This window comes from Osmia lignaria, chromosome 6 (assembly GCF_051020975.1).
Source record: "Osmia lignaria lignaria isolate PbOS001 chromosome 6, iyOsmLign1, whole genome shotgun sequence".
Taxonomy (NCBI): Eukaryota; Metazoa; Arthropoda; class Insecta; order Hymenoptera; family Megachilidae; genus Osmia; species Osmia lignaria.
In genome coordinates, this window is record NC_135037.1 from 6,149,856 (window position 1) to 6,177,493 (window position 27,638).

Genomic DNA, 27,638 nt, shown 5'->3' on the forward strand with positions numbered 1-27,638 from the left:
AACTGAAAAATACGATTTTAATTATAATTTTCTCGCGTATAATTTATATGAAAATAGTAAGGGAACCACAGACCTATATATAGAGGGGTCCCTTTCGCTACATTGTCATTTTCCCCGGGGAAGGCTTCGGGAAAGGATAGAAATCTAGGGCGTCACCGTTTTCCACGAGGAAGTTTGATTTGATCGCGAATGTACATCTCGGTATTTTACTTTTCACAAATGGCAAGTGTATTTAACGGTACGTAAGTCAGCTGTAACCCAGATTCATTCGGAGAAGTTACATTTACAAACGAATAAAATAAATCGACGTGGATTTAAAGTCGATTTTGCTGGCTCGTTTACCACTCAGCTGTTGCGAGGCTGTACGGTGTACAATCTCGAGAAAGAAGATAGATAAGGAAGAGAAAAAGGAGGCGAAGATTTTTGAAAAGAAACGAAGCAATAGTTATTCTATGAAAAATCGAAGGAAGAGGAAACGGGTCACGTTTCGCAATGAGAGAGGCTTTCTTTCTTCCGGTTTGCACTGGATGCTGAAGCTGCGCGTTTTAACGAGCACAGAAATGTTCCACTTTTCCTCTTCCCCTCCCTGCTTATGGTCTCGCTTCTTCCCTCCTTCTTTGTTTCTCCGTTTCGCTCGTTTCCGTTTCTTCCATCGATTTGCGAAATTCCCCGGAATATTACACCGGGGATTCGTTTTCCGAGTTTTTCTTCTCCCTAAAGAGAGGTTCTTTTCATTTCTATCGTCCTTTCCTTACAATCCCTTGTTCACCTTCATTTACCTGCCTCTACCGTAAATCCTTCAATTGCCCGGCTGATTAATCGATTGTGAACATACTAATGAATTCAAATTCCGTTGAACGATTTTAAAGAAGAAAATCGGATGAAACGAGCCTTCTTTTCTTAATATGATTTCGGCAATTTGCAAATGTTCCCTTTTCAATATTCTCTCGTTATATAAACTTCTTCATTTCTTATTTGTATCAATTTCATCGAGATTCAAGAGATACAAAGCATCTCTTATCAAACAATTTCCAAGAAAATCATTCATAAATTTATTTATCATTTTAATATTCTCTTAGTGGTTTTACTTACCCCTTAATCAAAAATTATAGATTGCTATAAGTTGTTTCAAAGATATAAATTTACTATTTCTACCATAAAATATGCTCAGTGTTGAAATGTAAATTAAGCAATAAAATAAACGACTTGATTATAGTGGTCGTTGAACAACATTTGCAAACTGTCGCAAGTAATAAGCAAAAGTGCTTTACTTTTTCTCCGCATCATTTCATTCAGATCGTAGATTTAAATTTCTACTTTAAAATGCTAATATACGTTTTAAAGTAGACGACTGTCGTAAATAAACAGGATAATGTTTGCTCTTTTTTATTAACCGGTGGTATAAATTTAACGTCGCCGTATTTGTACTTCCTATTTACGTAATGGAAATGCATTTCTCAATTAATTGATCGCTTTGAAATATTATGTGCCTGTCTGACTGAATTCAATACACCTACAGGCACTATTATATCATACTTCAATAATTGCTAAAGCAGAGGACTAGCTCTAGATGAAGGAGGGCATGCTTCTTCAGCTACTAAATCATGCAAATACTAATGACGGCACGAACGAGGCGTCAGATAATTGAAATGTAAACACTCAACTTGCTTTCGAAGAGAAATTTAATGGGCTCATGAAGAGTCACGTTTCAACCATCGCTTTTTGAATATGACTAAATTGTAGAATTTGCTGACTACGAGTGCTAATAAATTATAGAATATTAGCTGTACCTAGCTAGATATTTTTATTAAGAAATTATTTGAAGTATGCAAATTTTCAGAATTAATGGAAAAATAATTTTATTCCATATTTTTTTGATTTAAAAGAAATTACCCTTTTCTGAATGGATACCTTCAATATGGTAGTCTCTGTACATGTATAATACTATTTACATTATTTATGCATATTTGCACATTTATTAAAAGTGCACTAAAATGGAAAAAAATTTCTATTAAACATTAATAACATTTTGTCACCGTTGCATGTAATTTAGCTGCTGCTTAAATAAGTGGATGCATATTCATTGTGACAAACATTAAAATTTGAAATATACGTACCCGTATAACATTTAATATTTATAAGTTAGTTAAGTTAAACGAATGCAGATGTTTTGCATTTCAGTGGTTTAATTTAAAAAATAAATGAAATGGAAGATACAAAAGTAACGAATGCATGGGAAGAGAGCAATACGGAGGGTGGAAAAGTACATATTGCTGTTGGTTCGCAGTAGAACAAGTAAACGATGTGAACCGACTTCGCAGCGCAGGTGTTAAAAATATTACTTTGCCACAATTGCGTGTATCTAACCACAAATCAAGGTGTCAGATTCTCGTTACTTTTGACTAGCGATAATACAATAACCATGAGCTAATTTCACCCGGCACCTTCGCGACGACCATTAGCAAATGAGCTTTTTCTTTTCTCCTTTCATTTTTCCTTCGTATGTTCTTTTCTTCTTCAAAATAAATGCAAGAGATGATTTATGAAGCAAACGGAGAAATACGAAAAAGAAAGAGAGGAGATAAAGTGCGTTTAAAACACGGGCGTTAAGTATAAAAGCCGGGGAAAAAGAAAGGCTTTAATCGTCCTACAACTCGTCGTTTAAATATAACTCCCCGGAATTAGGTTTTTGCAAAATTTTTAATGCTTGGCAACGGGACAAGATAAGCAAGATATTTTATGCAAAAGAAGAAGTAGAGTAGAAGCTAGAAATATTTACAGTAATACCCCGCTAGTAGACGCAGGATCATTCCCATTATTTTTTGGAATTATTTCGAACGGGGGAGTTTTTATTTTTTACACTTCACTGACGACGAATCATAGAACAATCAAATATCAACGTTATTTCTATATCACTTTAATTTATTATTTCTTATTTTCGTAGAACTCCTACCTCCCCCGTTAGTAGACGCGATTTCATCCCAAACCTATTATAGGGGTATTACTGTATTTTAAATTAGCTAATTATTTAAATATTAATTCTGCCATTAGGGGTTGTTTTTCATGCAAAAATGTAGACCATAACTGAACCCATTATAGAGGGTGTCTCTGAAGTAGTGGATTTGAAATCCATTCATATTTTTGAGATAATAGATTGCCAAAAAATTAAAAAAAATATTTCATTTTTTTGAAAATTTCATATTAAAGAACCCCCTTAAGATCTTATTCATAAAGGTTCGAATATAGTTTCAAAGAGAAATCTTGAAGGCAGTGTACGTGCTTCTCAGTAAGTTAGAATAACAGCATCGGCTATTCTGAAGACCGATTCACTGCAATTACCCCGACAAAGGTGTGCATCCGCATGAATGGATGGTCTAGTCTTCGGTCCTAGCCTCGGTAGAAGAAACAAGTTAAGGCGGAGGCGCGGAATGTGGCAGTATTTTAGGGTCCTCCACGGGAAGCTGCTAATTACCAAGGCTTGTTTGAGTCGTTACACCGGGACTATCGGTCCGCTTCTTTCACGAACTGGCTTCCCATCTCTTCGACTATCCGCGCCCTTTTGCAACGGCTGACTCAGCCTCTGCATTCAGAACAGCCACGCGAAACGAGAAAGACCTCGTTTCTGTCTCAAGCGTGTTAATTAGACGCGCCTTTGTTTCCTCGGAAGGAACCCGAACGAGGCAAATATGAACGGTGAAGCGACCCTCGAAATTTCCTCTCCCGGTTGACATCGCGACCGCCGTTATACGAAATTATTTATGCTACGGGATTGTGCGTAGCTTTCATAAGGGTAACGAGACAGCGGTACCTTCAACTCGATTGTACAGCACGTCATTTGATGTCGATGAGAATCATAGGAAAAGGGGGAAAAGGGATCATAGTTCATTTTAAATCGAATTTCAGGTTTTATCGAGGAATTAATCGATTTATATTAAAATCCATTTGTGCATTCAGGTTTATCTATTCTTAACACATTGAAAGCTGCGGAGTCACTGGTGACCGGCATCGCAAATTACAGGTGCTCGAATAATTTAAAAAAAAATAATAGAGAAATATTATTTTGAATAGTATTGCTATTATATTATCACTTTATCTACCAGAAGCCTATTATTTACATTTTAATTACAATTAATAACCTTTTAATTATTACAAATTCCCATATAACTCAATTGAAAGTTAGTTAATGAAAGTTAGATGTACTTCAATTAAGAGGAAATTGAAGCAAAAGGTTACATCTTTTAATCTTTATTGATTGTTAATTATAAAGTGGTAGTCGGTATTTATTTTATTTATGGCAGGTGGATAATGTGTTAATGATGTAAGGTAGCAATTTGAAACTGAACTATTTCTATCCCTAATAATCAAAGCTTCGATACATCTCATAACAAATGTCCATTTTCATTCTGACAATCAACGTGTTAAGCTAGACATTGTTATGGAGTAAGCGCTATTTTTATCAGACTGTACATTTCGAAACCTGCCATTCAGTATGCAACAACCTGATATAAATGAAGATAAAGTTCCACGGTAACGAGTGAAACTACATTAACGTACCCACCGCAAAGCTCGAAGAGGAAGAATGGAAACGTGAAATGTTACTATCTCTGAGGGGATACTAATTTAAAAGTTGGTGATTTTTTTAACATTGCATCGGTGCATTCGCTCACAATTATTACTTTTATGAAAAGAATATTGTCATGAATCATTTTTAAAGTTAAATGAAGGTTTTCAAGTACAGTGGACTCTTGATAACTTTTCATACCCGGGGCTGTAGGAGAAGAGATTTCTAGGAAACGAGAACTTAACGAATGCCATTAGCAGATGTCTAGTGAAACAGCTTAGGGGCAAAAGATGAAGGCAAACATAACTTGATATTTCCAAAACAATTGGAATAGTATTAATGAAATTACGTGTGGAGGGCAATAGATCTCTGTGAAAAGTTATCAAGAATAATTGTATTCTATAATTTAACTTTCTTTCAAAATATCAATCATAAAAATAATCCCCCTTTGCAAACTACAAAATTAAATTAAAATTGATAAAAAGTAGATTTTTCAAAACCACCCTTAAAATAACTTAAATGAAAATAGAATTTATTAAAACTAATATTTTTATATCAACTACGAGAAATGTAAAGGGGAAGAAAAAATACTTTCACACGGTGCGCAAGAAAATGGTGAACGTTCACCGAAATGCCTTAGCTGACAGTGACACACAGTTGCCGTTCTAATTAATCGAATTACATCGAGACAACGCACAGAGCGTAATTAGAATTTTATTATCAGGATCATCGAGGCACATAAATCACGAGCGTTTCGTGATCGATGTTTCAAGAGGCCACCGTCGAATGTCGAAGTTGCGTAATTTGCGGCTAACGAAACACCAAAGCGTTAGAAACAGGCTCGCTTCGAAACGGAGATTAATTTCCTGATTAAACCAACCGACTCCGTTCTGACGTCGTTCCTTCACTGTTTCCCTTTTCTCGATCGTTATCGAGCTTGATCGCAAGCTGAAAATTCCTGCGAGTACACGAAACAGGAATAATGATAACAAATAACTTAATTAGCAGTACAGTGATAAACTCGGCACTTGCTCAATTTTTAGTAAAACATACGAATATATTGACCCACGAATATCGGATCGCTGAGGTAGCAATAATTCTAAATTTATGGTTAAAAAAAATATTTAAAACACTACGATATGTATATCATACAGTATAAATATCGAAGATAAATAATACACGCACGAACGATTCTTTTTAACCTGATTTATAGTTATACATATTTACATCCGAATAAATCTTTACAACTTTTTTCAATGCTCGATATTTCGCTCGGGGACTGTCACAATTTCGTACCTTTGACTAAATTATTGGAGCCAGTTCTGTCATACTGACAGTATGTGCTGAAGTAAATCATAAAATTCTTTGAAAAAAATTCTGTTACCTTTATAAGAAAAATACAGAATTATTGCATTTTAGTAAAAGCTCCAAATATCGCTGTAAAATTTTTTATATCGCTGAAAAATACTCGGTATTACTGACAATGTACACTATAAAGGTGTATTCTTCATCCCCCAATTGTCATGGGCAACGGTACCATGGATAGAACGGGTCCGGAGAAAATGGAACCGGTCTAGAAAGGAGCATCAACCGATAACGATTGCATTCCATAACCGATTATCGGCCAGCGAAGCCGCGATATGCTGCTAATTACGTGTTTAACAAGAAAAAAGGGAAAAAGAGTGGAAGTTCGAATCCATTGGGGCTCGGCGAGTGCGCATGATCGCAGCCCCCTCCCATCGGTTTCCTGCGTTCGTGTTACGTTCGTGTTACGCTCGTCTACTCTCGGTCACGTGATTGTGTGAGTTTCACGGGGTGGTTGGAGCCCACGTGGAGCAACACGATACTGTCAGTCGCGTTCGGCGAGTCATTCGCGTATCACGGTTCGTAATTGGGGTGCGTTCCTATCCGGACCATCGAACTCTCTTTTTTTCCGCGAGTTTCTAGTGCATACTGACCGGGTTTATGCGTGCTGCAATTGTGACACGGAGTGCTACTTTGGAGTAATTGTAAACGAGGTAAGATTCATTTGATAGAAATTTTTCTTATGAATACTGAACGTGTCTATTTGGTGATAACGACGTATTTCGAGTGGAATTGATGGTGCACAGTAGCCTTTGATTATGTAGATTATTTTATAGCCTTTTATTAGGGATTTTAATCTGTACTGGTAATTCGAAGTATTTTGTTATTTCTTTTTGTAAATAAATTTTTAGAAAAAATAGGGTAATAAGAATTATTTTATATTTCGAACTGTAGATAACAAGTGAAGGTGATATTAATTATTAGACTAATTGTTAGGAATCTGATATAATAAAAATTAGGTGTACTTATACAGTCATAAAGATCTTATTTTTTTATTTTGTTAATTGTTTTAAAAATTATAAATATAATGTAAATGGCTAATTTACTGAAATCACGTCAAAATCGAGTTTGTGTTTCTATTTTCTGTTATTCAATTTCGGATCATTAGTACTAATACATATATTCTGAGATTTCTTTTTTATATTTACTCAGAATTTTCTCTTTAATTATAAAAATGCAACGACAGAATTCGAACGACTTTGTTTAATTTGAAACGTTTAAGAAGCAGTTAGTAGCAATTTTAGAGATAAGACGAACTTTAACCATTATGTGTTTACATTTTCATTATCTGTCGTGTCGGAAATTGAATTTATTCATACTTTTCCGACAAGTATGCATCTGTGCAATGTGGTTGGACGAACTTTTAGTCAACTTCGCGTAGACAAAAGTTGTAACGAAGTTTATGGGAAAACAGGTTGTCTTAGATTGGCGATTAACACTTATGCTGAAATTTAAAAGGATTACTATATCCAAGGCACTCGAAAGGATTTTTAAAACAATTTAGGGAAAGATTTATATTGTCAGGTCATGTTTGTTGTACAGGTATATGCAGCTGAGATTGTTTCTTTATAGTGAACATTTACAGTAGTAACTGATATATAATATAATTAGGAAAATTAAGATTAAGCTTAGCACGATTCTACAAATATGTAGTTAAATGAGTAATTGGTATATACACTTGCGATCAAATTAGACTTTCCTAGAGAAAATGGTGATATAAGGTAGCAGGAATTCTCAAAATCTTAATTTTAACGATATTAATATTAGAAGTCATTCACAGTAGTGGAAATATGAAATATTTAGCTTGAAGACAGTGTAAACATTATTGGATTCCAAAGAGATTACTGAATGTAAACATGCGACTAGGACGTAAGAAAGAATTTTGCGCCGTGGAAGGCAGAGTGTATTTCAAACATGGAATTAAATGAAGTTCTAGTCGCATGTTTACATTCAGTAATCTCCTTGGTTTGAAATAGTGTTTAGATACTGTGTCTTAATCACAGTACTTAAATTCACTACTATTAATCGAGTAGTATGTTAGTAAAAATATCATGTAATATGTGTTTGAAATTCGTCTCGATGTCCTCTGCAATATGGTAAAAAGAAATATGTTTCCACTTTTCCTTGGAATCCTGATTTGATCGCAACTGTACACCTTTATACAGGTGTATTATGGCACATGATGTGCGTGATAACAAATTCTATTACTCAACACACTGAATACTCTAGCGATGACGGACATTCATCTGGTATGGCATATTTCAATTAGAATTATTAAGGGTATGGCGTTTAATTTTTCAAGTTAATTATTCGTCGTAATACTGCCGGTTATTAAGTAAAGTACTAATGAAAAATATTAGGGTGTTTTGGAAGAATTTAAATTAGATTCACGTCGCTGGTCATTAATAATTACCAGAGCAATCAACCAGTTAATTAACAATCGTAAAAATTCGGAAATTTTATTGCATGCTTTCATAAATTGCTATTTACATTTTTATGCGAGGCTTGTGACAACAAATTTTCTTACTTAACTCGTTGAAGACGCCTACTTAACTTCTAAATTTAATTATTGGAACCACTACTTTGCATTATTAATATAGGGCCCTGTCTGAACTTTATTACTAATTAAATTAAATTTATGATATCGGTTACTGGTCATCGCCAAAGTAATCACCGTGTTAATTAATAATCGTGAAAATTAGAAGACATCTTCTAGATATTTCATATAATTAACGTCCTTCTTAATTATGTTTTCATTTTACAAAATTCTATCCCGAATTTTGTGAAATACTAATGAAGTGAAATGTAAAAATCGAATTTGACATCAAAGTAATAATTTTATCCTCGTCAAATACAAATTTTTTCTATGAAGTGATGTACAGATTGCAATTTGCGTAGCGCGCATGCAGAAGTTTTAATTAAAAAAGACGAGATAAATAAAAATAGATGATACTTGGTTGCGCGTGACGGAGGAGAACGAAGCCAATCAATCGACATCGATCAACAAAGTTTTGAAAAAACTCGAACGGGATGTAAAAAGTGTTTCACACTCGACGAACATTTACGCGGTCCATAAATTACCGACTTGTCTACTTGAAACACCAGTTCTTTCTCCTTCAATTTCTCGATCGTATTAATGAGAGGCTCCCTGGACGAGAATTAATTAGTTTGAATATCCCGATTAAAAAATAAAAGTGTCGAACAGGGTTCGAGATAGGGGATGGTCGATCGTTTGCTCGTTCGTTTAACCGCAACGATGTTATCTGTCCTTCGCAAACCGATGACGACGAGTCTCGTAAAAATGCATCGGCCTAGGTAAACGACGAATCGCAACTAATCATTTCGCGATGAAAAAAAGGCTCTCGCATCAATGCGACCCACGTAAATGGGCGGCGTGAGAGGCCTAATAAAAATTCATTACTTTCGCCGGACGACCAGCCGGAATGGACGATTCATTCCGCGGTAAAAAGCATTCGCGTACTCGTATTTTGTAAATAACCACGGTAATACCGCGTATGGTAAAAATTCATTGCTTTTAGTAAATTGGGTGTCGGGATCAAACGAGCACCGATCACTGTGTGCGAAGCCAATTGATACGAATACCAGCCCCCGCGTGGCCATTGATGCGCGCACCGTTCCACGTTAATTTCAAACGGTAAGATAATTGTCGGTGCGATTATTAACCCTTTTGTTACTACGGTCGACTATATTCGTTCGCCGTGAATCGGTCACTTTGTCCCCGCCCTGATTATATTCGTCGGATTCAAAGTGTTTATGATTTTCAAATGGCGGGTATGGGGTGACAATTTTTGTATAGTAATTAAAATGAAAAGTGTCTCTTTACCAGAACCGAATAATGGTTTTTGAGACCCGAGGCTATGAAACCCTATGTCCACTTAATTAATAAACGTGTTTTAAAAATTGAAATTTATTCTAAATGGAAGTAAATAATATTTAATCGCAAAGAAAAAGGGGAACGGTAAAAAAGGATTTCATTTAGTAATTTTTGACCTGAGGGTGCAGCACCCTTTAGACCTCCCTTTAATCCAACATTGTTCGTTGCAAATAAAATTATTTTATTTACCTTAGGATATTAAGATTTTTAAATAATTTAACATAAAACGAATTTATTTGAACAGCGTTAAAATTACAGAAGTGATTTATACCAATTACTTTCATTATAATTTTCAATAATTCATTTGTGATATAAAAAGAAAATTTTAGAGCAATACATAGATACTTTTATGAAGGTATCAGAAATGAAGTATGATGTATTCAAGCTTTTAAAACAGTATAGTGTGAACTTCCTTTAAATCCTTTAAACGATGGATTTGCAAATCTCTATGTAAGCCGATTGCTGTTAATCTGTAAATGGATGTATATCGAAACGGCATATCGAATTGAGCAAGTTAAATGTACTAGTATCGAACGATACCGAAAGGACCGCTAAAATTTCGTATGAAAGAATCAATGAAAGCGGTGTTATAAATATTTGTAAAAGTGGTATATCAATTTCTGTATTTTAGTAGTAAATTACCATATGTACACATATGGAAGATATAAGAAAGTTTGAATTAAAAATTTGTAACCGAGTTTCAGTCAAAGCATTGTTTATTTGTATTTCCGATAGATGAAATTTCTTCTGATAGATTTTTCCAAGTCACGCGTTTCATATCCGTTCAAGCATGGTAATATTAAAACCTGCCAGATACATAAATTCGATCGAGCATAAAAATTGTGTCAAAAGGATCCTTTGAAATCTGATGCAGCCAGGAGACGTTAATATTCACGTGATCGATTATCAATTTCCCCGAAGATGATACGGTAGAAAAGAATATCGCATCCTCGGTTTCTCTCGATTTCCTTGCAAAACCATATTCCCGTTTGCCAGAAATTTCACGTCAATTATGCCGGTTTCAAGTTTCACTTACAGGCCAGTTCTCAAAGAAAGTTTTCGTTCGCGCAGAAACTTTCGGTCGGTGGCTCGTCATAAATTCTCGTTTTCAGCTCGCGACTGCCTCGTTAATTCGGAAATCTGGGTCTATCATTAGCATATATTTCTATGTACCTCGGGCAGTTTCCAAAGGCGCTAACTGAATTTCAAAAACAGGGTTACGCAGTTAGTGTCTTAATTGAGATTCTCAATTAAGACTTCCGGAGAAGGGACAAATTACATCGCTACTTGTTGAGTTTGTTAATCGTATTGCTAAATTCGTTTTAGAGGTTTATGCAAATTCTTTAAAGAAAGACAATGAAAATATTCTACTTCGATGGAATCTAACGGCAATCTTATCGTTAGAAACATAAAATAATCAGAACAAGAAATTTAGTTCACAATCCGCTGTTTTAACCCTTTCGCTACACCGGACTTGCTCGCGAATGCACTGTCCCGGTACGGAGCATCCTAACGCAGATGCACTTAAAAAATAAAAATAACAAAATAATTATCTCTTAATATAAAATAAAATAAAAATTAAATACAAGAAATCGACAATTATAGAAATAACAATGCAATAACATTCTGCTCTACCAAAGTTAAAAATGAATGCGAAATTCACTGTCTAGTGGAACAGTTGACTAAAGTCATCGTCAGTGCACAGCGAGCGTCAGACATTGGGTGACTAAAATCACCGTTAGTAGCGAAAGGGTTTAATTAGCAGGGGTGTGCAGGTACCTGACCCTCAGATCAAGTAGGGCGGGACCCTGATAGTTAATCAAGTACATTTTATTCGGGTACCCGTAATTTCAGGATCTAGATTCGACTCGAGACTCAAAATTCAATTCGAGAGCTAAAATTGCACTCACTTACCTGAAATTTTTTAGTTTGATAGCGTTTTCATATGTTAACGCGTATAATTTGTTGTAACTGTGTTTCGCATGTTAAGTCAAGTTCAAGTCTCCAAATTCCACCCCAACCCGAAAAAATTCACGACCCGAATTCGACTCGAAGTTTCGAGTACCCGTGCACGCTTACAAATTCGTTAAATTACAGAAACAGTTTCCAACACAACATTCCACATTCGCTTAATCTTTAAAGTGCGACACTGCTAAAAATAACTCGCCGAGTTTGTTTGGCATCCAAATTCGTCGGATTTCCCTCCCACTGTTCCAGCGGTCAAAGTGTCAAAAGCACCGTTTAAAACGTACGAAAACCGTTCCAGACGTATTCGTGAAAATCGTGCCATTAGGTTTCCACGTTTCACCCTCAGGCTATCGTTTTCCAATCGATTCCTTCGGCGACCTCGATCTACCGATCGTTACGAATTTACGTGACGGAAATATCGTTTGATATTACGCGGCGATCTCGTAAAACCTCCATATACGAGTCGATGAAAAAGTCGCATTATTTTTTCCACGGTAGACGAAATCGATCCGACGACGATATTCTTTTCAGTAAAACTCGCGCGTTTTCATAGAGATCGGAAACGCCACTCAAGGATCGTGAGCCGTAATTAGTGTACTTTTTTCCTGGCAACGTCATTCTTGACGCACCGTCTCTGCAGTCAGTTTGAACGGTGAAAGAGCGATTGATACGAAAAACCGTTCGATTTTCCTGAAATTCAAAGCTTCCTCTCTCGGACGACCGTGAAAGTTACGGGATATTTTTTTTTTTTTTTCATTTTATTTTTCCGTCGATCTTTGATGCCCGTACGGTCGAGCCATCGTTGTAACGCGAATTATTTACCGAACCACTTCTGTGAATAAGTGCTTTTCGATGCTCTTTCCATCCCATTGCGAGCACAATTTATGGATTAAAAGCTAACATTGCGGGAATTAAGCAGCGTCGAGATATTTCGAACCCAGGCCACTTTTACTTCCTACCCGTTCTCCACGGCGAATGCAATCGAGTCGAGTGCTTCCGATTGTTTAAAACTTAATGTGTTAGAAATAAAGCGAGTAATTTATTGGAAACCTTCCGATTCGATTGTTCGCGCACTGTCAATGAAATACTCCGTTACACACAGGTGTGACAAGTAAATAAACGTTTATTTACACGTGTTCTTTCATTTTTTCTTTTATTGCTATGTTTCTAAATTCTTCGATCCGTTTTTGTCACGCGTACGCATCACAGTGACCTAGCTTTTGAAATTGCGACAACAGCCGATTTTTCCGCTCGTTCGATCAAGCCGGCGATATTTCTTTGTGACAAAAACTTTTCACGATTTATCCGTACGATCAACAAGGAGACAGCTTCGAAAGCTACAGTTTTCGCGATTGCAAATCGTATGAAAAGCTATAGTGATCGGTATGACAAGACGGATCATCGGAGAAAATAACATTATCATAGGTCATGGATGCTCGGCGAGTATAAAACCGGGAAAAAATCTCATTCCGTGATTGTAGAGCGCGGCAAGATGAATGGCCGCAATGAAATGGGTTCAGGATTCGTCAGATAATAAAGCACGATTGTTCCGGGATGGTCGTCGACTTAATTGATCGATCACCCGAAAGGAAATCGCCCTTCCACGGCTCGGCTCGTGGCTCTGAATAATTTAACGAAAACCTTCGGTGGTCTCTGAATTTTCCTAAAGGGAGGAGCCAGGCCGTCCAGGAATGTGATTCCGTCGGCAGGACCTTCGAAGGAGATTGGACGAGCACGGTGCATAGCGCAAATTGATGTCCTGACAGGGTTCCGCCGGCTCTTGCATATTCGGCAAAATTGACGGAGCTATTAAGTACGATTAAAACCACCGGCGTTAATTGTGATTTTTCTCTTTTCCAAGAATTTCATTAATAACGATGAATTTTCCTCGTTAACTTCCTCGTTAATTCGTTTCTTCGAATTCAATTTTCCTTCGACAGTGATTTATCACAGTGATCGTGAAATCACGACCGTGATCGTGATTCTTTTTTTATTTTGAGTAATTGCTAACTGTGATCGTAATTCTTGATTTTGATTAAATTCAATGTAGTTTACATAAAAATAGCTGCGTATAATATATTTTGTAACATGGTGCCACGTGTGCCCCCCCCCATTACAATCGCCAAGCTCTCCCACTTCTCTCTCCCACGCACCCGTCCCCGCAATCCACTTTTTCCCTCATCCTGTTCCCCCTTTTTCCCACCCGCCCGTACCGGGTCGGTGGAGGCGACGGAGAGCCACCCGCAACATTGCCACCCTACGAAAGCACCTCGAGGCCGACAACAGCCGCACTGCCCTCCCCAAGAAGAGGGCAACGATGGACCGATGAACGTCCAGCCAGCCCAGCCCAAACAACGGCCCAAAAGAGGATCCCTGGAGCCACCTGTCGTCGAGCCCGAGGACCGCCAGCCCACAGCCACCACCACCGAGCCTCCGCTAGTCCCACCGATCCCGGTTACCGGCCCATCGATCATAAATCCACCATAGACCCCTAAATAGGGCGTGTCGAGAGTATTGAGATTTACAGAGCGAGATTTTGTAAAGCGATATTTGTTCCTTTCGAGTTTGTAAAAGCGATTGCGAAGTGTGCGTGTACAAGACTGCAGTCCGGTAAGTCCTCCCGATTATTAATTATGAGTTCCGAGTCCGGTAACGGCTACCTTCGCCTTCCGCATCCGGTATTCCGCGTTTCGCGATACTACAAGGCCCTTTTCCTTCCCTTACAGATTTCCCCTCTCTTTCCCCGCTAATGCGTAACGTAAAAGAACTTTCCCGTGAACCCTTCCAACCCTGAGATCTCCCTGCCCTAAACGATCCTCCTCGCGTACTCCCCCGCGTAGTCTGTGTGATGGCCGACAGTGGACGAGCCGCGAAACCAATCCCATGTTTAGTCCCCGATTTTTCCTCTGTTTCCTTCGATTTCGATCGCCACAGTAAGTGGCTGGCGCCCAATGGTAAAGATTTTGTATAATGCAATATAGAGTGCATCCACGCGAATCACTGTGATCAATTACTGTGATTGTAAATGGATCATCTATAAAAAATTTTTATACTAAAGATTAGGACTGTTAAATATTTAGGACCAACGTAACGTTTGGTAAAATTTCTATCAAGTTTGCTAGATTTCTATAGAACAGACGTTTTTACGGAAAATCATCCGAAAGTAGGTGCAGTTTGGCCCGTGTTTTCGGAATTCACGCAATATTTTGCTCGTTTTTCGTGCACCGGCTCTTTGTGCAGCTACCGAGCTTTCCATTCGAGCGGGTTACACTGATTGGTTTCGTAACCATCGGCCTGTGAAACAAATAGATTGCTAGAAGAACTAAAAAAAGAAGAGGGAGTATGCAAGGTCGCTTTTTCAAAAGGGTAAACGGCAAGACACAGAAATACTACTCTAGCTGATCTTTTATGAGAAAATCGTACTTAGAAATGAGGAATAACAAATTTCTTATTTTAAATTACAAAAATTAGTAATCTCTTTTTACAGCAATTAGCTCTGTATAAAAACGTTCAATAACTTTGAATTGATTCATTTTGATTACATGATAGTTTATTTTTCATTTTTGTTCAGAATACAAGAAAAAAGGAATGATATTAAAAAACAATTTTTCGATCAAATTTCTATTGAACATATTTTCATTTTTATAAAATCAGTTTTATTAAACATCGAAATTGATGAATAAATAAAAGAATGAAACTGGATGTTTGAAAAATTGTCGAAGCGAATTTTAATATTGAAACGTTACGAGGTATGAAAAACAAAAAGAGTTACAGGACGCACAAAAACGATACGGAAAATCAACATTTACGAAATATTGCTGCGAGGTAGTGCACTGTGTATGTATATGTTTCTGCTTAGTCTACTGTTAAAAATACGAGCTTGCGATCAATATGCAAATAAGATAACGAAAAAAAAAAGATGTAGACGAAGTTGATATTTTCTGTTCTGGAAACAGTCCGTTTAAACATAATAACGTAAAAATATTCCCTCACTTACGATAAATAAATACATAAAAATCAATAACGCATGGGCGAATGGGATAATAAATAATATAAATGTGACAGAAATATTTGTATAAGATTGTGAATTTATCAACGTATAAAATAATCCATTCATCATTAATTAATTAATTACCATACTTCACCGGCAGAGTATACAATTATTATTATTTCAGCATTTAACATTTAAATTATTATCCCAGTCATCGCAGAAATTGAATATAATTCAATAAAATTAAAACAAATTAAAGAAAATCCTAAAGAACATTAATATTATATTAATTTCGCAAGATACCAAGTAAGAAGTTTACATCTGAAAATAAATTAATCATCATCTAAATAATTACAATTAGCCATTTTCAACTGTAGCAATTATGTTAATAATGACAAAAATTTTCCATTCTATAAGATTCATTTCTTTGTTTATTTTCTGCTGAAGATACTTCCGATAGATTAATCCAATTTACCAAAGATGTAATCCAATTATGATAGGAATAACAAATTGCCGGACACATGTGAACCCCAAATCACAGATATCCGAGGTTCGTGTCAGATCGGAAAAGGGAGAGATAGAGTCAGATCCCTAAAGTACCATCCCGCATGCAACTGATACGATATCCAAGACTCGAATTGAAGGAGATCGATGAAAGCCGAGAGACATTCGACGTTATAGTCGGTGGAATCGATACAGAGTGTTGAATGGCACAGTAGAAATAGCAATATCTAGTCAGACGCGCGATGAAACGAATCGTAGATATTAAAAATTAATTTTTTACCGCAATACTTCAACTATCCACTTACAATTGTCGACATTGCACACAGTGGTACATTTTTAACGGAAGAGTCAACGTGTCACCGACATTTCCAGCTTCGTTCAGGAGGGTTGATATTCGGGGGAGGGAAAAAAGAAAAAATGGCGTGGATAATTCGTGACAAGTTACACAGGACGTTTCGCATGATCTGGCGAGCCGAAACTGTCGGAACGGAAGAGAACGAACAAGAGAAGGAAAGTATACAAAACGATGGCTGTTTATCGAAACGTCATGTGCAGGCAGCCTATCAAAAGCAGAATCGTTCTCGGGGATCTCCTCGTTCTCTCATTTCCACACACGCTTCATTTCCCGTACACTGTGCACACTAGGGACGTTTGTTTATGGTTAATGCCGGAACCTGACACAGCTCCGTCTACTTCCTTTTATCAGCTTCGTCTCCACCGGATCCTCCTATGACAGTTGAGTTTCCAGTGTCGCGTACAAAGCTGCACGATTCTGTAATCTCTGATAGTGTATCCTGGTCCAATGGATCAGAGGAAAGGACGCAGTCTCGTTTATACGCCGGTGTAGATAACGAAATATACCTGGGCGAGTTATCTTGAACGAAGTAAGGTTGGATGTTTCGGCACGTACAACTCCTTGAATGATTATTAATTATCTGAGATTCGTAATTAAAGATACGGTTGATTTAATATTCTAAGTTGAGGGTGAAATAATCATGCACGAGGAAAAATAGGAAAGTGATAGATAGAAGGTTTCAATTAAAAATTATGAGGATAGAATTGTTTTTTATACGACGAATCAGTTTTTTATCAAAGCATTGTATTGCAGCGTATATGCAGTATTTATCGAATCCATAGAATCGTTATTGCGCCGCTGCAACGCGAACGCATCTCGCTCCCCTTTGACCATTATATTGTCCAACAAGTTAATTGTCATGCCAGTTCAAATATTCATCATGAACTGGTTAACGCGTCGCTTCTCCATCGACTGAATTTCACCCCAAACATTTTCCAATTTCCCGAAACAGTTCGCCGAGTTTTTCGTGTCGACACGGAAATACGTTTCGAATTTTTCACTGAGAAACAATTGCCAGACTGAATATTTGTTGCTTGTTTACATGTTTGATATAAAGCTGGTGCATTGGCGATCAAATCAGGCTTTCATGGGAAAAATAGTGGTAGCCGGGTTTTCGCCCTCTCCCAGGGGCATCCCCGAGGAAAATGACAATACAAAGAGAGCTTCATATGTAGTATTCTGGCACGAAGATTGAATTGATATTTATTTATTATTCATAATTCTAAGTTTCTCATTTAAAAATTTTAAATCACATTATTTGTTTCTAAATCACTTTCAATAGGATTATTAAATTTTCCTGCTTTCTTTGTATCACTATCTTCCCTAGGGAAGTCTGATTTGATTGCAAGTGTACATTTTAATATAGCAATCTCTCTTTTTATTTGAAAATGAAAAACAATAATCTGAAGTGGTAAAATATAAAATAATAATAAAGAAAAGTATCTTAAAATTCATAAAAATTTTTACAAGGCTCTAATATAATTTTGTAATAAATAGGACACCTGCTTTTAATTATAATAATTCTATCGCATTTGAATATCTTCGCAATCGAAAATTTCCTTGTTTAGCTTAATTAGTATAGCGACACATAATGAAATTGACAGTGGGCCTGGTTTCCTTGTGTAATGACTACCTGGTTCATCTTCCTGATCCCGTACACGTAGTTGATCCCTATTCATCCTGTTTGTATAGCAACTCAGCATTGTCGCTATCAAAAGCCATTGTATGTCTCTCTGTCTGTCTCTCCGTCTCTCTCCCTCGATCTGAGGGTATTAGCATAAGGTGCCTAGGTAGCTGCTATCGAGCAAATCGAGCGATTCTGATTCTCTCGTGGGATGCAGCTGCAACAACCCAGATCTAGTTGCTCCTTCGAACGATTACGCAAATCTCCGGCAACCCGTGACTTAATGAATCAATGGTAAACCGCAATTCGCATACTGATTGGCTGTTAAACTGCCATAAAGTGGACGCATTAATCGTGAGCATGTTCCAGTAAGGGAGTAAATCAAATACCGACTAAACCTGCTACGCCTGAGCTCTCCGAGGAATTATGTTGTGCAGAAGGTGCTCGTTTCTCTTGTAATTATTTCACGATCAAAGGATAATCGTTTTTATCTTTCTGAAATTTGAAATATTACATTGGTAATAATTTGAAATTAAAATATAGTCGAGGCTTGAATGCATCGCTTTTTGCAATGCATAGAGTCAAATTCATGACGAAATTATTTTAGGATATTTCAAGAGTTTCAGTTCACGTGATCTTTATCTCATACTTCAGACTTCATCTCATTAGCAATTTCATACTTCCGACGAGTTGTGTACGGAAGTGGAAAAACATGGGAAACTTCGCTTAGAAGTCTAACTTCGTAAAACTGTTGCTACTTCATTCGACCGCAGAGTATGTATCTCGTTTCCGGCTCTCAGTCTCGACAGGGACGGGAAAGGTTGCTATAGATATACGAAATTCTATCAGCGAAATGAAATTAAGGTTAGCAAGTTAGCGAGAGGGTCTTTCCATCCGCAAATGTAATATTTATCCTGAATTATTCTGATGACCAATGAAGATCTCCCGGGGTTATCTAAATCCGCTTCCATTTCCAAACTTCTTTGACCAGTTTTCTCCCATTTATATGAATTTAACGTTTGAAATTATAAATTCAAAAATTAACATTTTTTTTATTCGTATTAATTGTTTGGTAACAATCTTGAAATTCTGAACGAATTCTGTTCATCTTGAATTTAATCAGAATTTCATTAAAACTTCAGATCCAAGCCTGTCATTGTGCCGTATCACGTTAACGTTCTTTCTTTTTCGAACATTTGTTCGAATAGTCTCAGTGGGTCTTCAGAGACTTGGTGACAAAAACGATTTCTTGTAACTCGAAGGATACGGTCCTACGTCGAAGACAATCGAGGGTAGGCAATCTAATCTAGCTGTAGGCTACGGATGAAGGTACCCTAACCTCCATTTTCTATTCGGATCGATCACTCACTCGATCATCCCTTCCCGTTTTATCATCTAGAATCCTTGATGGCGTTTCACCTTCGTTCACATTGACCGACGTGTATCCGGGTCCAAGTCCACCCACCCTTCCATTGTTCAACGACATAACCCTAGAAAGAAGGTTCATTCTTGATTAACACCCCCAGTTACCTTTCTTTTTTTATGCTTTCGAATAAAAGGATACCACCTAGCAATATTCGTACGGTCGTGAAAGAAAATGCTTACAGATTTTTGGATACCTATAAAATGGATGGAAGATCACTTATGAATAGGATTTTTATTAAAATTCGTTAAACATTTCAAAATTATTTAATTTAATATATTATTGGCTATCTCACTCTGTGTATTAATTTTTAAAGTTTAATTATCTTTCATCTTCTTTTATTTCTTTTTAACTTTTTTATAAGGCTACTGGAAATGAGAAAAGCCACGTTTTACGTGAAATTTTTTATGGGAAAGGTTCTTACTCCGTGGTGTTCCTTAATTTTCCTAGAAGCCATTCCAAATCCTAACAGGAGAATCTCACCTCAAAATAAGAGAATGAGCTGCAGCGAACGTAACACCACAATTTATTTGAGAGGTTCGAACCACTGACCCAAAAACGTCAGCTCGTAAGTGCTCCGGCAACAGATGCGAGGCGATCAATTCCAGTAGCACAGATTTCTCGTTACTTTTTTCGACCTAAATTCCCTAAGACCTAACTCGCCTGAAAATGCCTGCGAAACCCATTTTCACCCCAATCTCTTCAATTGTTTCGACACCGTAGCAAAGGCCATTGCTGTGGCTCTTCACCTACTTCTTTAGCGTAAGAAACAGGTGGGATAACCGGGCATAATGGGACGTTCAATTTAACAATTTGCCATAAACAGAAAAATTGAACAGATATTGAACGAATTATTAAGAAAGGAAAAATGATTGATTATTAAATTATTTCAAGCAAAGTTGGGCATTATTTCAAATGATCTTCTGATACATATTTTCAATAAATGAAACTATTTTAAAATCAGGAACAATTGTTTCTTTGAATGAAAATTTATTTATAAATCTTTTGATAAAAATCTCGAATAAAACTAATTGAATAATTTTCAGTTCAAATAAATTAATTAAAGTAAATAATTTATTCCCTATTTTTCAACATCTTTAATTTAGCCAAAATTTCTATTAGAAGATTATTTCAAATAATGCTCAACTCTGATTTCAAGTAAAAAGGTAATTAAAATGAAATGGACGTATAATTCTGTGAGGCACTGATGAGATCATCTTCTGAATTAAGACTTTTGGTTGATTGTACGAGCAAACAAGTTAGTGGTTGAACTTCATATATCTTCGATAATCCGCCGGATGTTCCCGATTTAGTCGTCACGAGTGCTCCCATGGGCCACTCCGTTCCACTTATCCTCCAGAGTCTTCTCTAATAGCGTGAGACCACCATCTGATTCATCCCTCATTACTCTTACGATCCGATATTGACGAATAGACATCGCAATGTGAAACGTTGGCGAACATTAAAGAGGCAGAAGTAAATTTTCAATGCCATTGTACAATATCGAGCAAAGTAGGCTTCTCAAGACAAAATGGAAATAGAGAAAAATCAAGAATTTTCAAAATTTTAATTTTGACGCTATCATAATATTAGTTCACTTTATCGCTCCATAAACTAAACTTTATTTCAATATTAGCTTTTGAACTACGTTACCAACTTCCATGCATTCAAACAACCCTATATTAGCTTTGAATTCAAAGTTATTCTTCTCAAGAACTTTGTGAATTTTCCAAAGATCTCTGTCAAAAATATGAACTACATCCCTTTAAAATCTCAGTTCATTGTCACTACTTTTTTTCCCACCATTCCCGCTCTCAGATATCGAGTGTTTCACAATCGTCGAGAGAAACCGCCGAAGGGGTGCGCTTCATAAATCAAATTTCTGACGCGAAATTCCAGCTGGAAAAAGGGCGTCGAATTTCTGGGATTTGTACATCACCACAAAATGACAAATAATGTGTGTCCTGTGATTCTTCTGTCCTCGAAAATAGAAGGGCTTTCCTTCAGGAAGAAAAATGGATCTACACGTAGGTGGTAGGTTTATATTGCCAAATTACAAACTGGTTAATTTAACCAAGTAATTAAATTCATTAAATTCATTAAAAATTGTCAATAAAAAATAAACATTATTTAGTGACCAGTTTCTTTCAGTAAAAAAAGTTGGAACAATTGTTTCATGTATATTTTATTTCCAATTTTTTTAAATAAAAACATGTGGTTTTATTAATTCCTATAGCGTTGTAACGTTCAATAACAGGGGCTGTCAGAGTTGAACGAAAATTGTATTTCTTTTAAAGAAAATTGTAGTTTCAGATATTCACGGTAGTTTTGTACCAGTTTCAAAGAGCTCGATGAAAAGGGGGTTGATAAACATTGCTCCAAATAGGGTGCAATTCGCGAATAAAAACGCGTCGACTATCAAGCGTAAACTCGGACAAAAGAATCCGTTCGAAAAGGCGTACACCGTTCGTGTTGACCGACACGCCAAACATACGTACGTTGAATCGAAGTAGCGGTTTTTTGGCGCGGTTCGCCCACACCCCTGTCCCCTTGGATCCCCGTCAGAGGGATGAATTTTTGTCGCAAAAGCTTCGAAGGGGGTTTGCCCACGTGAAAAAGCTCGGTTGACGTGGATCGCCTACGGGTCTGCCATACTGGACCGCAATGTTTTCCTCCAATTTCATCCAAACAAACAGTCCGTTATAAAATTGCCGTCGCTGTTCTCTCGTCAATTTCTAATAAAGGCCATTGTGTAACGAGAAATGAAAATACAGTCCTGTTCGAGGAGTAGGTTCACGAGCTAACGGAAGGAAATATTGCCGCGAAATGTCACGAGACCATTACTAATTTTCCTTTCATTTCGCTGCAATTCACATCTGTCTGTGATATTCGCCTCTCTGTTCTGCTTCGGTAATTCGAAAGATTGTTTTGTACTCGTTAATCCTTTGACGCATATAAATTTTTCTTAAACACATTCACTAGTTTTTTACTAAATTGATACGTGCATACTGTTACACGTGTCGTGCATTCTTCATTCATAATGCTCATCGCGATCCTTATCCTAAAGTGAGCTCAAGATTAAATTTTCAAGGGCGTCCCATTCTGCCAAACCATCTCCACTCGGGTGCCACTTCATTTTTCCTTTTCATTTCTCTTTCACTTTCGATGGGCAAAGCGCATTACCTGCCCGGTTCCTTAATTGACTATAAACGTTTAGTTTCGTTCCCCAGAAATGTCCCCGAAGAGAACTGAATGTATCTTCCTCGGTAATCGTTGACCAAGGAAAAAGAAAAGGGGAAAGAGTTGGAAAATCCTCTCTTGATCTCGCTTTTCTTTGGTACGATCCTTTTTCTATTCGCTAACTTTCTTCTATTCTCTTTTTTCTTTTTCTCTATTTCAAGTTTTTCCTCGTCCCTTTTCTTCTCTTCACATTCTCAACTCTCACCCCATTTTCACTTTCCGTTTCTCATAATGCTCGGAGAAATCCTCACCCGGTGCCAACGAGTGGCTGTTTGCAGGGTCAGCTTATTTCTTCAACTTCGTATTATGAATATTCCCGGCTTTCCTCTTCGTCTTTCTTCGTTCTCCGTTCGCTTCTTTCATCCCTTGGCACGCTCGTCATCGTCGTCTCTCCTTTCGACCGGTCTTCCTTGGTTATTCTCGATGGCGGCGCGGTTTAAAGCATATTAGACCTGCTCTCGACTCAGGTCCATTGCAAATGGGGAGGCCTTGCTGCACCCCTTTCTGGATAGAGCACTGGCCAACCCTTGAAAAACCCCTCGGACTTTCGGCTCGGCCAAATATCCGAGCACTCGAGTCATCGTCTGGAACAATCACCGAATACCGCCTTTAAACGCTGAAAGTAACACGGGTTGACGTTAATGGATTGCTTTCATGAACTTTGATATTGTTATATCGAACTTTGTTACCGGTCTTTCTTCATCGACTTCGTGATTCGCTTTCTGTAATGCTGTTACACGTTGCTTTCGTGTATAATTGATCGAAGAAAGTAGCAAGCAGTGAAGGGAATTAGAGAAAAAAATAGAACTTTGGAGCTGTAATTCCTAATCAAATTATGATGGTTTGATTTTTCAATTGAAACATTAAATTTGATATTTTATCAAATACTATGTTATTAACCCTTGAAAATGAAAATAATGTGAAATACAAAATTGAATTAACACTGAAACTATTAAACCCCTCAAAATGAGGAATCTTTGATTTTTTCATTTTAAATTACAAAAATTATTAAGGTGATTTTGTTGGAATAAAAAATAATTTTATATTCTTTTATATCTTTTATTTATTTATTTTCAATGTTTAAGTAAATGCCCATCGAAGGCCAGTAGTTCTAGTATCACAATTGTGGCTCTCTCCATGGTCTGCCATCCAAGGGTTAATTACATAATATGCTTTTACTTAAAATTTTTTTTTCCAATTATTTGTTTTTGAATTTTGAGATACATAAAAGTATTGAAATTATTTTATTTTATTTTATAAATAAAAATCAGTGATAGTGATCAATACAAAAATATTGATTAATTTCAACGAAATTATTTTCATTCCTTTTACAACATCGATCAATAATTTGCATGAAATCGACATTTCATTTCGCGCAGCAAACAAGAAGAGTTGAAATGTTAATTCCTTGCTCGGTGTTCTCCCCCACATTAAAAACAGTGGAAACTCTCGACGTTGGGTAGATGGGGGATATCAATCGTTCCTCCCCTTAACAAACTCGCTATTCAAGTGTCATAAGTTCTTGAACGTTAAAATAGCACCACGATCTATCCAATCGGTCGCAAGAAACTCGAACGAATAATTCCTGACCAGCACAATGTACCCGTGCCGCGTTCCTAGTCACGTCGTTAGGTATTTGTACGTTATTACCGCCGCACAAAGAGAGTGCTTTCGAGGCGAGAACGCGTTTCCAGACGAACGCGATCTTTGCTGGTTCAATTAAAAAAAAATTCATATGAGGACTATGCCAGCCTCGATTCTTTGCATGGGAAATAATGAAGTACCTAGGAGGGGTTGCACGATTATTCTTTACAACATTACCGTGCTGCTGCGTTTCATGTTGTTAGATTGAACGAAGGCTTGCCTTTTGTTTCGTGAAAGAATCAAAATCGTCGGAAAATTATTGTTCGTTCGATGAAGGCCATATAGAGGAATTCAGATAATGCGTGCTTTAATTAACGCAGCTCGTTTTAGCGGCGTGCATATACGATGTTTAGCTAATTGGACGAAATAAAAGATAAAGGGGAAGCTATGATGTAAAGCTATGATCATTGGATATTTATATTTAAAATAGATGCATAATTGGAAATATTGAGGCAAAATTGAGTAGGCAGATTTCTATTAAAGATGAAAAAATTGTAATTGAATATTTTTTGCTAATTAATTTCTTACATTCTTCCTGTTATAATCAAGATTTTGATATTCGTTAAAGTATAGTATATTTTACAAAATTTGTTTCAATCTTAACATCATAGGAAGAAAAATACGTTTTCCAAAATTAACACAAATTACTAAATTTAAACGAATGATAAATATAATCTTGAATTCTCTTCTTGGACTGGCTGACGTGGAGGAAATACAATATTGCAGAATTTAATGAATTAAAAGAAAATTTGAATTATTATAATATATGTATGGAGAATTTTGCTCATCTTCGCGGAGCCGATTAGGAACGTTCCAGAGTGGTCAGCATTATCAGACCACACAAATGATGTTTCGGGTTTACATTCGGCGATACTTAAAAGTAAAGACGATACGTGATTTTGAACCGTGAGACCACGCTGATTTCAAGGAAGGAATTTGTTACATTAACAATCGGAATTATGTCTGCAAAAGATAGACTATCTTGAAATATCAAAGATCGTTTCTGCGTTCAATCAGGGGGGTCCAGAATGCATAAGCATATCGAAACACATCCGGTGGATGTAAAAAAAAACAAAAGAAAAATTCGTCAAAAATTACTGTTCGGAATGTAACATCGTAAAGGATCCAATAGCAAATGTATCGCATCGAATCAAAGCATCTCCTAGTGATCGATTATTTCGAGTACACGATTGATCTCAATAAGAAAACAATGTAGCTGGATGCATGGCGAAGAAAGTTTGGTAGGATTCCAAAGTGATCGTAGGAGACGTTATAGACGAAGAACTCCTTTATGGAGTGGATGAACCGTTTCTTTGACGGATCATCCAGCTCCAGTCAGTCGGCGACGTAATCTGTCTGGGCCTTGAGGCGTGGGCGTCGCTGCTCTCATTCTGTTTCTGGAAAACAACGTGACTTCTCGGAGAATCTACGTTTTCGTAACTGCAGGCCATTTCGATCGTCACTATTTGCAGTTACGAGAAGAAAGAGAAAGGTTTCCTTTGCTACTTCCCTCGAAAGATTTGATTGCTGACGATCGGTCAAGTGTCATCCAAGGAAGACGGTCGTTTTCACGTTCCTTTGCTTTCGAACGTCCTAATTAACTAAAAGCGGGGCAAATTTATCTTCTCCGAATAAAAAGGATTATTTTGGGAGAAAGCGAAAGGATCGTACCAAGACATGAATATTCTAACGATAATTTATTTACATAATAGAAATATTTAAGGACATTGGTGCTGATTTGATAAGAAATTTATAAGACTTCTTACATTATATTCAGATAACTGCAAAGTTTATATTAACCCTTTCATTACTATGGACGACTATAAAAAGGAAGTGGTAAAATGGCCACAAGATACTGCAGGCAGAGCATTTACATTTCAAAACAGGAAGGATGCAATGAAAATTTTCATATGAAAAATAGAAAGAAAAATACCTGCACTAAAATACTCTCCATTGCAAATAAAATTTTCAGAAGAAAATTACTTTATTTAAATTTGGACCTGGCAGCTGAACAACGTTAAATAATAACACCTCAAATGCTTTTCATTGCAAATACAATTTTTAGAAAACAGAAATTACTTTATTTATAATTACACGTGGCAGCCGAGCAACGTTAAATAATTCTGCTAATAAATACTGTATAAAGCAGTAAAACGATCCTTCTTCTCGAAAACATGAAAAAACAGTAGATACAGAAGATTGCTGATCATTTTCACCTTCGTTTGGTCGTCGCAGAGAGAGAGACCGTTCCCTTTATCTGGTTCTACTGCAATTTCAATTGCACGAACAATGAACATTTCGTTTAAACGTTCTCTTTGTTTCGTTTCGCATTTAACGAACAGAGACTGGGTAGCTTTACTTTTTATCTGGAACGAAGGCAAATCTTAATCGTAGTAAAAATTACACCGTCGAAGCGATAACAATCGATCGAGTTTTGCTGTCACTGAAGAAGAATGATGGTTCCAACGAACGGAAGCTCTTCATCGGATAACAGTGCGGAGCAATTGACATAATGAATGCAATTTTATTTGAAGCACCATGAACGGGAGCTCGAAGTGAGTTGTTACCAGTCGCGAATGACTAACGGCTTCGTGGCATGGAACGGCATTGGCAACAAGAGGAAGAGGAAGAGTAACAGAGAGGGTTACGAGAGAGTAGCAGAGTAGTCGGTGGTGGAGGATCCATAGGATAAAGTCAAAGGAGGACGAAGGACGATTGCCATTCGTATTATCGGCCTGTCGATGTTATTATTTACGACGTCGTTAAGTTTCGCGAAAATATTCTCATCGTGCGCGCATTAATCTAACCCTCGACGTTCATCTTTATCCCCGCGGATACCGAAGCTCCGCTCATAAATATGGATTAACGAAAATTGTGTTTCTAAGGCTCTGACACCGTTGCCTTGATTATCGATTTCACTGAAGTGAAATCAACCAACAAGCAACAGACGAATTTATTTCAATACACGGAAGCATGATTCTTTCATTTCGCTTCGATTATTGGCTCCAATTCGGTCATCATGAAAGTGACGCAAAGTCGTAACAGAAATTAAGAGCAATTAAAAGGCA

The 27,638-nt window shown here is 36.9% G+C and overlaps 1 protein-coding gene across 8 annotated transcripts in view; it reads left to right on the plus strand.

The window, feature by feature from the left end:
- The window catches only part of LOC117601655 (EGFR adapter protein), a 180,934-nt gene that overhangs the window by 49,283 nt on the left and 104,013 nt on the right, over window positions 1–27,638 (plus strand). The window contains exon 1 of one of the 8 annotated variants that reach the window (XM_034318713.2): window positions 6,403–6,579. The exons of the other annotated variants lie outside the window; for them this stretch is intronic. The gene's annotated coding sequence lies outside the window, so the exon portion shown is untranslated. Of the gene's footprint in view, window positions 1–6,402; window positions 6,580–27,638 lie in introns of those variants that run through there. 8 annotated transcript variants of the gene reach the window in all.